This window comes from Dasypus novemcinctus, chromosome 15, assembly GCF_030445035.2.
Source record: "Dasypus novemcinctus isolate mDasNov1 chromosome 15, mDasNov1.1.hap2, whole genome shotgun sequence".
In the NCBI taxonomy this organism is placed as follows: Eukaryota; Metazoa; Chordata; class Mammalia; order Cingulata; family Dasypodidae; genus Dasypus; species Dasypus novemcinctus.
The window spans coordinates 79,418,611-79,429,575 of record NC_080687.1 but is presented as its reverse complement, the minus strand read 5'-3'; the positions used below and the strand labels follow the sequence as shown (position 1 = coordinate 79,429,575).

The following is a 10,965-nucleotide window of genomic DNA, read 5'->3' as shown; positions in this document are numbered from 1 at the left end:
CTCTCTCCCCAAGGCTGATAAGATGGCTTCTGATCCAGCCAGCCACCCAGCCTCCTATTCAGTAATTCCAAGATTTTTCTGTCTGGAAATACACATCAGTCCCATAAAAAGCTGGCCCTGCTTTTGTCACCTGCCTACTACTGCACCAGTCACTGTATCCAGGAGTATTCTGATAGGACCCATGGTCCCCTGTATGACTGAAGACTGAGGCTCTGTGGTAGTCATTAGATCTGTTTAAGAATATTTCTGCTTGCCTCCCAGATACATGGTAGGATTGTATTTCCCTTCCCACCAGAGTTAGGACTGTCCATGTGCCCAATGAGAGTTGAAAAAAGTGATGGGTGTCACTTTTTTTTAAAAGAAAAGCAACTTTATTGACTTATAATTCACATACCATAAAATTCACCTTTTTAAAGTATATAAAGTTAGCGGTTTTTAGTGTATTCATAGAGTTGTGCACCCAAGCCACTATTTAATTCCAGAACATTTCTTCACCCCCAAAATAATTCCCAGACCCATTAGCAGTCACTCCCCATTTCCCCCTGCCACCATCCCTTGGCAATTACTAATCTACTTTCTATCCTATAGATTTGCCTATTCTGGTCACATCATATAAAGGGAATCATTTGTGACCTTTTATGACCTTATACTCTAATTGAGGAGACAGAATGTGTTCATGGAACTAAAGCATGAGACAAGCTACCATATGATAATGGTGCTTCAGAGGTATAAGGAAGAAGAAATCAGAGTGAGATAAGATGGCCAAGAAGGGCTTCACTCTGCTTGACTTACGCTTAGACAATCAAGGAGGAGAAGGAAAGTAACATTGGTAGGGGTGGAGAGAGGGATGGACAAAGAAGTAGTAATCTACTTAGGAGACAATGAATAAATGGGCCAGTCTACCTAGAAAAATAAGTTCTATTGAGAAGCAGTTGTGAAATCTTTGGAGACTAAATTGAAGAAGGCTGTGAGTGATGAATCTATTTTATTCTGAGGTAGTAGGAGAACACTGAAAACTTGATTGTATAGAAAATTATGTTTTTGTGAAACTTATCTTATGGCAGTGTCATTAGAGGCAAAAGAAAAAGTATTCTACTCACTCACCTCTGAAGTGCCCTGTAAAGGTCACTCTGTAATGGATCTAATTCACCATAGCTCATCAGTACACTCGTGTGCAGACTTGAAAGTGACAATTGTTTCACCATCACTCTTTAACTGCAAAGACTGACTGTTACTACCTAATATAGGCATTTTCTATATTGGGTAGTATAGTGCCAGTTTGCTGATTAAAAATGCATATCAAAATGACCCAAAATATGCTGAACACAGGCTTTAAATTTGAGTATCCATCAGGGTTTTGCAAACAGTCTCTAGAGTCAAATCGTAGATTTCAATAGTGAAGGAAATTGAAGACTCAGTCATCTGAATGTGGCAATCATGAGCCATTTTGTGTGAGAGTTAACAAATATTTTCCCAACTGTCAATTCTAAGAAACATGCAAACAGATTCTGTGTAAGTGAATGCAGCAGTGAACCTGTGTCTCTGTTAAACCACAGAGAAATGAAATAAGCTGATTTTAAATTTCTAAAGGGAACTTAAACCACCTGCTAAGTTGTAGAATTTAATTTGCAAGATGAATACTTGGCAATGTGACACTTCTTTCATAGCTTCATTTGCTGTTTTAATAAAAATGTTCACAATGCTTTGGTTCCATCTGTTAGAGAGAGGGAAAACAGCTAACTGCTATTCAAACAACAAAAAAATACAGCTTTCTAGAAAACTGTATCTGGTGCAGCCAAAATGTAAAGAGGTATTTATAAATTTTATACTTCTGCCTCACTTCTAAAGAACATTGTAGTAATTGCTCTGCATTTTGGACTCAACATATAAATAATTTACGCAAAAATTTTAAATTTAAATTATTTCCCCCACTCCAAATGCAAACAAATTGCTTTCAAAGTTATCATGACCGTGAATCTTACTGCAGCAGGCTACAGATTTTCATTATAACAATTTGTAAGCAAATATTTGGTTATTTTTGTAAGCTACAAATCTGGCTGAAGGAGAAAATGATATGTAATAAATAAAAACTGTGCAAGCCACAAAGTATGTTTGTTGTTACATTCCCAGATTAGAGATAACAATAAGCTATAGCTTGCCAGCCTTCCTACAGTATTGATTGAACTTCCATAGTTCTTTTCCCTCAGAATAGGTAAAAATTTTCTAGCTTTCAGTAAGAATTATTTCTCAAGTACTAATTCCATTGCTAAAACCATGTTGGCATATAATAGGCTCAAACTATGTTTTTGATAAGTTAAAGAAACATAACAGCTGTCAACATAACATTAAAGAGAGACAATGAGGGGGAAAGTGGAGTTGGCCCAGTGGATGGGGCATCCATCTACCACATGAGAGGTCCACGGTTCAAATCCTGGGCCTCCTTGACCCGTGTGGAGCTGGCCCACGTGCAGTGCTGATGCACGCTGGGGGTGCTGTGCTATGCAGGGGTGTCCCCCGCGTAGGGGAGCCCTAAGCGCAGGGAGTGCGCCCCAGAAGGAGAGTCACCCAGCGCTAAAGAAAGTGCAGGCTGCCCAGGAATGGCTCCACTCATGTGGAGAGCTGATGTAGCAAGATGATGCAACAAAAAAGAAACACAGATTCCCGTGCCACTAACAACAACAGAAGCGGTCAAAAAGAGGAACACACGCAAATGGACACAGAGAACAGACAAATGGGGTGGGGAAGGGGAGAGAAATAAATAAAATAAACCTTTAAAAAAGAGAGAGAGAGACAATGAGGGCAGAGACATAGGGATGGACACCAAAATGTAGGGAAAATAAAGATAGAATAGCCTTTACAACCCTCTGCCCCATAGATATCAGTTTGAGATGCTTGGTAAAACTGAATTGTTGTGCAAAGAGGGGGACTGAGGCAGACCTTGCCCCAGTAGGGCATCTGTGGCCTATCTTGTTGATTTTCCCATGCTGTCCTATAAGGAAACAGTATATTCACCTTTCTTGCATGAAGCAGGTTGATGAGAACCTCATCTAGTGATTCAGTCTTGTGTATGGTTCCAGATGTCATGGCCTTGTCTCACCTCAATTGATACTGAGAGTTATTAGTCTCTTTGAATATTATTTTTAGATATTTGAGTCAAAACCTAGGCATTTTAAATGAATTTAGACTGAGATCCATGGACGTTAAGAGGAAATAAATACAATATCTCCTTAAGCCATTCCCAACTCTACTTAATTTAAAATTCAATTTAAGAAGGAAATGAACCTTAAATCAATTTACTTTTTCACTTAGTCTTTTCATAACAACAACAACAACAACAACAAATTTATAATACCCTGTCTATTTTAAGATGGGCCAAAGCCCCTAAAGGAATAATACCTATGCTAAATGCAAAGGAAAGTGTTAATTTCCATAAACTTGAAATAACAGGAAGATATGAAATATGAACTTGAAGAACCTAAAATAGAAGCAAAATAAAAAGGTAAAGGCATTACTGAAATGAAGATGAACTTATAAGAGAACAAGGAAAAATGGACATTGGAAAGTAAATAAGGGATTAAAGGGATAGAAAGGATAGAAATTGGAAAAGTGGGGGGAAAAAAGAAAAACAATTATGAAGAATTAGAGAAAAACAGCAGAAAAGCCAGGCAAAGAAGATTCAAATGGCACATGATAGAATCCTTAAAAAAGAAGACAAAATCAGTAGAAAATAATTCAAAAAATTTTCCCAAGGCTAATTTTTTGTTTTTAATCAGCCTATTAAAAGGGTATATACTACTACAGGGAAAATTGACCTAAATTCATCAAGTCTAAGACATCTCCTAGTAAAATTACTAAGTAGCGATTTTATATCCACCCACATTGCCCTTCAAGGCCTCAGAAGAACATTCTTCACACATAAGAACTCAAGGAATAGATTGCCCATGACTTCTTATTGGGGATAGTAGAGGACATAAACTTCATCAACAAAGAATGACTAGGGAAACAATAACAAAATAACTTTCAATGAGAATTAAATGTGTTTAACTGAAGAAGTAAAACCAAAACAAATGAAGAGACAAGGGTGACAGAAAGTAAGCCTTATATCTCTTTCCAATTTAGAAATTAATTGGTTAACAAAATTGGGAGAATTAGGACACAGAAGATGGATATGGACTCATCTGTAACGTCTAGGAGTCAAAAGATACTGTTTTAAGTTGACAGTCAAATACTCTAAGTAAAAGCAAATTTAGCAAACACAGAAATATAATTTATGATTCATCATGGATGACAAAGGAAAACGAGGAAGATGAGAAAACATTCTAATATTATCCTTGGTCATAATATGGAACAAATAATGTTTAAAGAAATAACGGTAAACAAAGGAATAAAAACATAGGCTTTCTTTTAAAAAGGCTTATATACACATACAAGCAAACAAATTATACTGGAGAGACTTTTAAAAACAATTATTGTCAGATAACTTCATTGGTAACAATATGACAGGACTAAGACCAAACATGTCATATCAATAAATGTGAATGAGTTTAATTCACCTATTAAAGGAAAAAATATTTTCAGATTGGAAGTCAAAGGAGAAGTTAACTTCTGCAGGAAAAACCTCTAGAGCTTTCAGAAGAGTTGAAATTAAAATAGGTGTTGAGATGTTAATATCAGATGAAGTGGTCTTCAGGATAAAAACCATTTTGTAACAAATATCCTTTATAAAGCCAAAGTGTACACTCCACAGTGAAGATACAAAAGTCATGAAAATCTATGCAGCAATCAAAATAGGAATAACATAAATAAAGCAAAAATGGCAGGAATTTATAAGCAGAAATATACAAAAATTCACTAGTGCAGGTAACTTGGGTCTTAACAAACATAAATAACATTATTAAAATAAATCTAATTGATATATGTTGAACTCTGCATGTGAAAATAAAGAATACACCTTGCTTTCAAATGCACATTTAACAGTCGTGGAAATTGGTCGTGTATTAGGCCATAGAGGAATCCTGAGTTAATGTATTTGATCACAATCAAATAACTCTTTGATCACAATCAAATAAAATTAGAAATGTCAGTAGATAAAAAGGCTATTTACTGATCATTTAAAAACTCTTAACTCTTAGGTCAAGAGCTATAAACTGAAATTGCAGAATTTCTAAAAAATTATAATTAAAATATGACAGTGCTCAAAAAAGATCATAATCCTAAATATTTGTGATTTTTAAAAAGAAATAAAAATAAATGAACTCAGCTCTCAACTAAAAATGTTTGAAAAGTGGCAACAACAACAACAAAAAACAGAAGACAGTATTAATAAAAAAACAGATTTAATAAATAAGAAAATAGAACACGTAGATAAATAGAACATGTAGATAAATTCAAAACCTGAATCTTTGAGGAAAAAAATTAAGTAGATAAACCAGCTATAACTTAATCAATGAAAAACAGAGAAATTGCAACTACACAAATTAATAAATGACAGTGGGACAGCAATCCCAGAAACTGAGAACAGTCAAAGAATTTTAAGATATTACTCTGCTCAACTATACTATGCAAATAAATTGAGAAACCTGGATGAAATGAATAAATTACCATACAAGAGATAGAAATGCTAACAGACTAATATCCAAGAAGAAATAGCAGTTGTCAAAGAGTCATCCTCCAAAAAAATTACAAGGCCCAGGCAATTTTACAGGAGTAAAACTTCTTTTAAAAAGATACCTCCAATGCTGTTTGAACTGCATTTTTCCAAGATGGAAAAATTAAAACTCAAAACTTATTTATTTATTTTTAACTAAATTCACAGACTTACATGAAGAAAACATTAAAACACAAAGGAGGGACACACAGAGAACATGTGAATTAATGGAAAAACAGACTATGTGCTAGATTAGGATCCAAATCAGTTTCTTCTAAGTTATATTTTAATTTAACACAATCCCAATAAATTCCAGTAGAGTTTACTTTTACGTAGACAAGTTGTTCTTAAATTTCACTTGGAAAAATAAAAAAGAGCAAAATAAGAAAATCCTACAAAAATAAACAAAACGGTGATCTAGAACTAGCCTTACAATGTTTTAAATTTTTACGAAACTTCACACAAACCCAAAGATCAAAATAAAAATTCCAGAAATAGTCAAATACATATTGAATTATATATTGTAAATTGGTATATAATAAATGTGGCACATTTATTGTGGCACATGTGGCACATGTAGGATATTCAATGAATAGTGTTGGAAAAATTGGGCCACTATCTGGAAAAGAAAAATAAGTAGGATACAGTCATACCTTGGTACTCCACTGCTTTGAAATTCATGGGATTTAGTACTCAAAGCATTTTGGTTTTTTGAAGCATTTTGATGCGAAAATTTTGTCCCAGTACTCGTTGTTTACTTGGTACTCAACATGCACGCCAGAACTTGTCAGTATCAGTTGCCCTGTGACTCACTACCTTTCCAGCCAAAATAAAGGGTCACATGTTAGTCACATGGTAGCTCTTGCCTTGTGCATATCCCATTGCAATCTTATCTTAGCTTCTGTGGTCATTTTGTGTATTTTTGCATTTTTTCTCTCATCGTGGATCCTAAGAAAATGAGCAGCAATAATGCTGAGCAGAAAAGATTACTTCATACCACCATTGAGCAAAAAAAGAAATAATAGGTAAATATGAGAGTGGTATTCACATTAATGATCTTGTTAGGGAATACAGTAAACCTAGAACAGTGGTCTCCAGCATGCCGAGAACAATGGTTTCTACCATCAGGAATAAAGAAGTGATGAGAAAAAAAGGTCTAATGTTGTAAAAGGAGTTGAAGCAGTAACAAAGCAGTGTTCCCAAACATTTGAAGTTGAAAAGCTGTTATTAATTTGGGTAAACAAGAAGGAGTTAGTTGGTGACGGTTTATCAGAAGCCATGATACGTGAAAAAGTGAAAGCATTGCATGCTGATCTTTGGAAAAACTAACCAGAACTGAGTGACGAGTGTTTGAAGTTTTGAAGGCCAGCCAAGGCTGGTTTGATAATTTAAAAAAGATGATCAGCATCCATAGTGTCATGAGCCATAGGGAGGCAGCAAGTGCTAATAAAAAAGCTGCTAATGAATTTATCAGTGAATTTCAAGACTACGTAGAGGCTAAGGGTTTTATTCTCCACCAAGATTTAACCTGTGATGAAATTGGAGTTTTTTGGGAAAAAATTCCGAGTAGAACCTACATCATAAAAGAAAAGAAGGCATTACCAGGCCAGAATTTGTGGCCAGAAGTTGTGACTCAGAGAGACTCTTAGGTTTGTGGCTGACCCCAAGACTGCAGGTACAGAAGGTACAGCTGTGCAGGATATTGTATCTTTGGGCCAATCCATGGGTCTGGAGGATGATGCTTCTGATGTTAAGGAGTTAGTGGAGGAACATCATAAAGAGCTCAGCACTGAGGAGTTGCAGGAACTACAGAAGGAGCAGCTAAGTGGCTGAGAAATTTCTTCAGATGAGGAGGAGACAAGGAAGGATGTCCCCAGTTCCTTGAAAAAGAAATGTGTGCAAAATGGGCAGAAATTCAAAACTTTGTGGAGAAGTACTGTATCAGTTAGGGTTCTCTAGGGAAACAGAATCAACAGGAGATACCTGTCAATAGCATGAGATTTTTTAAGTCTCTCAAGTGACCGTGGGAATGTACAAATCTTGGTTCCACAGGCAGGCTGCAAACCAGGGGCTCCAATGGAAGGCCAATGAAAGTCCTCAGTGAGTTTCTGGGAGATGTTTGCTGTCCAAAGTAGAACTGGGAAATTCTCTCCAATACTGAAATCACTTCCCCTTTTAAGGCATTCAACTGATTGGATAAAGTGTCACTCATTGCTGACAGCAATCTTCCTAATTGATGTAGATGTAATCAGCTGCCTATGCTTATGACTAAAGCCCTTAAATGTCCTGTATTACAATTAGCCCATTGCTTGCTTGACCAAAGAACTGGGCACAATTACCTGGCCGAGTTGACATATTAACCTAACCATCACAACTACCATCTGGACAAAGCTTTGACAAGCAGAAATGTGAACTTATTGAATGACCGAACAATTTCACACTTCTGAGGAATTCTGAAAAGATATGTCTTTATCAAAGGATAAAGTTTTTAGTGAAGGTGACAGTATGTCAGAGCCTGTGGTACAAGTTGAAAAAAGGCAGAAAAGAGAAAGAACACCTGAAGTGCAAGTGCCTGATGTTCTATTGGAGGGGGACTCTCCTTCCAGGCAACATGGCACGTAGCCTCTCCTTCTCACCACTCTCCTCCCACCATCCCATTAGGACATGGACTCTTCTCAGTACAGGTAAAGTGAAGTTTTTATTTTATTTAACCTAAGTGTTTATTAATTTTTAGGTTAATTTCTCATGTAAAGTAATGATATAAGATCCTATCTTTTTACATATTGCCTTAAAAATGTGCATTGACTTTGGTTTGGGAATGCATTAAATTTATTAACACTATTCCTTATGGGAAAAATTTGTTTGGTACTTGTCATTTTTGTTACTCATAGTGCTTCCCAGGACCAATTAATGATAAGTACCAAGGTACCACTGTACTTCACACCTTGTGGAAGGCAGAATTCTGGGGTACTTCCCAAGATTCCTGCCCCCGGGTGCATATACTCTGTATAATCGCCTCTACTTCATGTGGTCAGGGACCTGTATTATAAGAATTATGAGCTGTCACTTCTGTAATTAGGTTACAGTATGTGGCAAAAGTGAAGGGATTTTGCATATGTGATTCAGGTCTTTAATTGGTTGCTTTTACTAGAAAGGAGATCATCTGGATGGGCCTGACCCAATCAGATGATTCCTTTAAAACAAGGTCTGGATATCAGAGATTCTCCTGGGGCCTCGAAGAAGCAAACCCTCATGCTGTGAGAGGACCTGTGAGAGGCCCCCAAGGTGGGAAAGAAGGGGCCTCTCAGAGCTGAGGGCACCCCTTGGCTAACAGTCAATAAGAAAGGGCCCCCTCAGTGTCCTCAATCCTACAGCCACAAGGAACCCAATTCTGACAACAATCACCATGTGAGCTTGGAAACGGACTCTGAACTCCAGAAAGAGACAGAACCTGGCCTACAACTCCTTGATTTCAGCCTGGTAAGACTCTGAGTGTTGAGTCCAGAGAAGCTGCTCCTGGATTCCTGACCCAAGCGAACTGTGAAATAATACATGTATGTTATATTAAACCCTTGAGTTTGTGGTAGTCTGTTATAAAACAAAAGAGCAAATACATAACTAAATACCTAAAATTCAAAAGGATGAGAAAATTAGATATAAAGGTCACAACCATTAAGAAGAACAGAACATAAATGAACACATGAGGATGCCAAAAATTTAATCAATAACATTTTAAGAATGTTGTTGCTATTGTTGTTTAGTTGTTTTCAGCAGAAGTGTTGAATATCTTCGTCTGGTCTTGCCAGAAATGTCCCTGAAAACCTAGAAATGAACAATAAGAACACCTCAGAGAGGAAAAATTCTATGGAATATAAGGCAAAGCTATATTTTACATGAATAGTGCACACAACTAAAAAGACCCATTCCATCATTTTGCTCACATAGGCCATGCTTAAATCATCACACATGTGGCTTCAAGTTCTCATTGCTGTCAAAAGAATGAACTAGTGAATAACTGGAGTTGGGACAAATGACTCACTATTTGGATGAGAATAAAGCTGGATCCTCACCTCTCACTTGACAGCAAATTCCAGGGGGGTTAAATGTAAATAGTTGCATAAAACATTTCAGAGAGCAATAGATCAATATCTATGTAATCTTTGGGAAGAGAGAATAGTTCTGAGCATAATGCCAAAGCCAATAGGATAAAATTTTATATCCTATATATAATCAATGAATAACTTAACTTTAAAGTTCATCGACAAATCCAAAATACCAATGCAAAATAGGGGGAAAACTTGCAATTTGATAGATAAGACATACTAATGTATAAAGAGCCTTTCAAATTAATAAGTAAATGCAAAACGCCTCAATTTTGTAAACTTGGGTGCTTGTTAGAAACAGCTCAACAGGAGTATTACAGAGCAAGTTTGAAACTTTATAAAGCAACTGTTATGCAATACATGGAGGAGTTTCGTGTGGCGGGGGAATTAAAATTATTCAAGAGAATTTCCAGGGAATGTAATTACTCCTTCAATTAGTCATTCAATAAATGTTTATCAATTGTGTACTTGGTACTAGGTGCTAGGAATACAGTGGTGAGCAAGACATGGAGCATGCATTCCAACTGTAGGAAACTATAACTTAATAAAGAGAGAGTGAGAGCACAAGCAAGAGAGGGAGGGAGCTCAAGTGAGAGAAGAACTATGTCAAGAATTAAATTTTAATTAAAAGAATTAAAATGATGGTGTGACCCTGGGAAAATGAACAGAGTCTTTTAGAAAAGGTTAGAAAAAAGATTCAGTCACAAGTTTGATAATATTGAATGGTCATTTCTCAAAGATAACTAGATACTTTTTAAATTTCAGCAGATGCTTGGTGTATGAACTCACTCAGGCCTGAGAACAGGATAAGAGCTAGGGCTCTCCAATGAGATAGCATGCTCTTCACTAGATCTAGTGTTTTTATCTGTTATACAATTCAGGTAGACATTTATGGGACGTTCTTCTATATTGGTCTCAGAGCTTCAGTGATTAAATAGTTACCTCTATAGACTCATTTGATGACCATATTAGATCCATTAACTCTAAAGATAACCACCCACCCCTTGCCTCTAGTTACTTAGGCTTTGTCATTATTGGAATCTATCATCATCATTGAAAGAGTAAGCCCTCTTCATCTGTAATTTCTCTCACTAGTATCCTTGGTTAGCAGAGACCAACCACTGTGTTAGTCAGCTAAAGGGGTGCTGATGCAAAGTACCAGAAATCTGTTGACTTTTATAAAGGGTATTTATTTGGGGTAAAAGTTTACAGTTA

General features: G+C 36.3%; 1 long non-coding RNA gene across 1 annotated transcript in view; it reads right to left on the bottom strand.

Annotated features, from left to right (window-relative positions):
* Positions 1 to 5,322: 5,322 nt before the first annotated feature.
* Positions 5,323 to 10,965, bottom strand: part of LOC139436537 (uncharacterized) — a 51,330-nt gene continuing 45,687 nt past the window's right edge. The window contains exon 3 of the long non-coding RNA XR_011645831.1: positions 5,323 to 9,469. This is a non-coding gene — a long non-coding RNA (uncharacterized lncRNA). The remainder of the gene's footprint in view (positions 9,470 to 10,965) is intronic.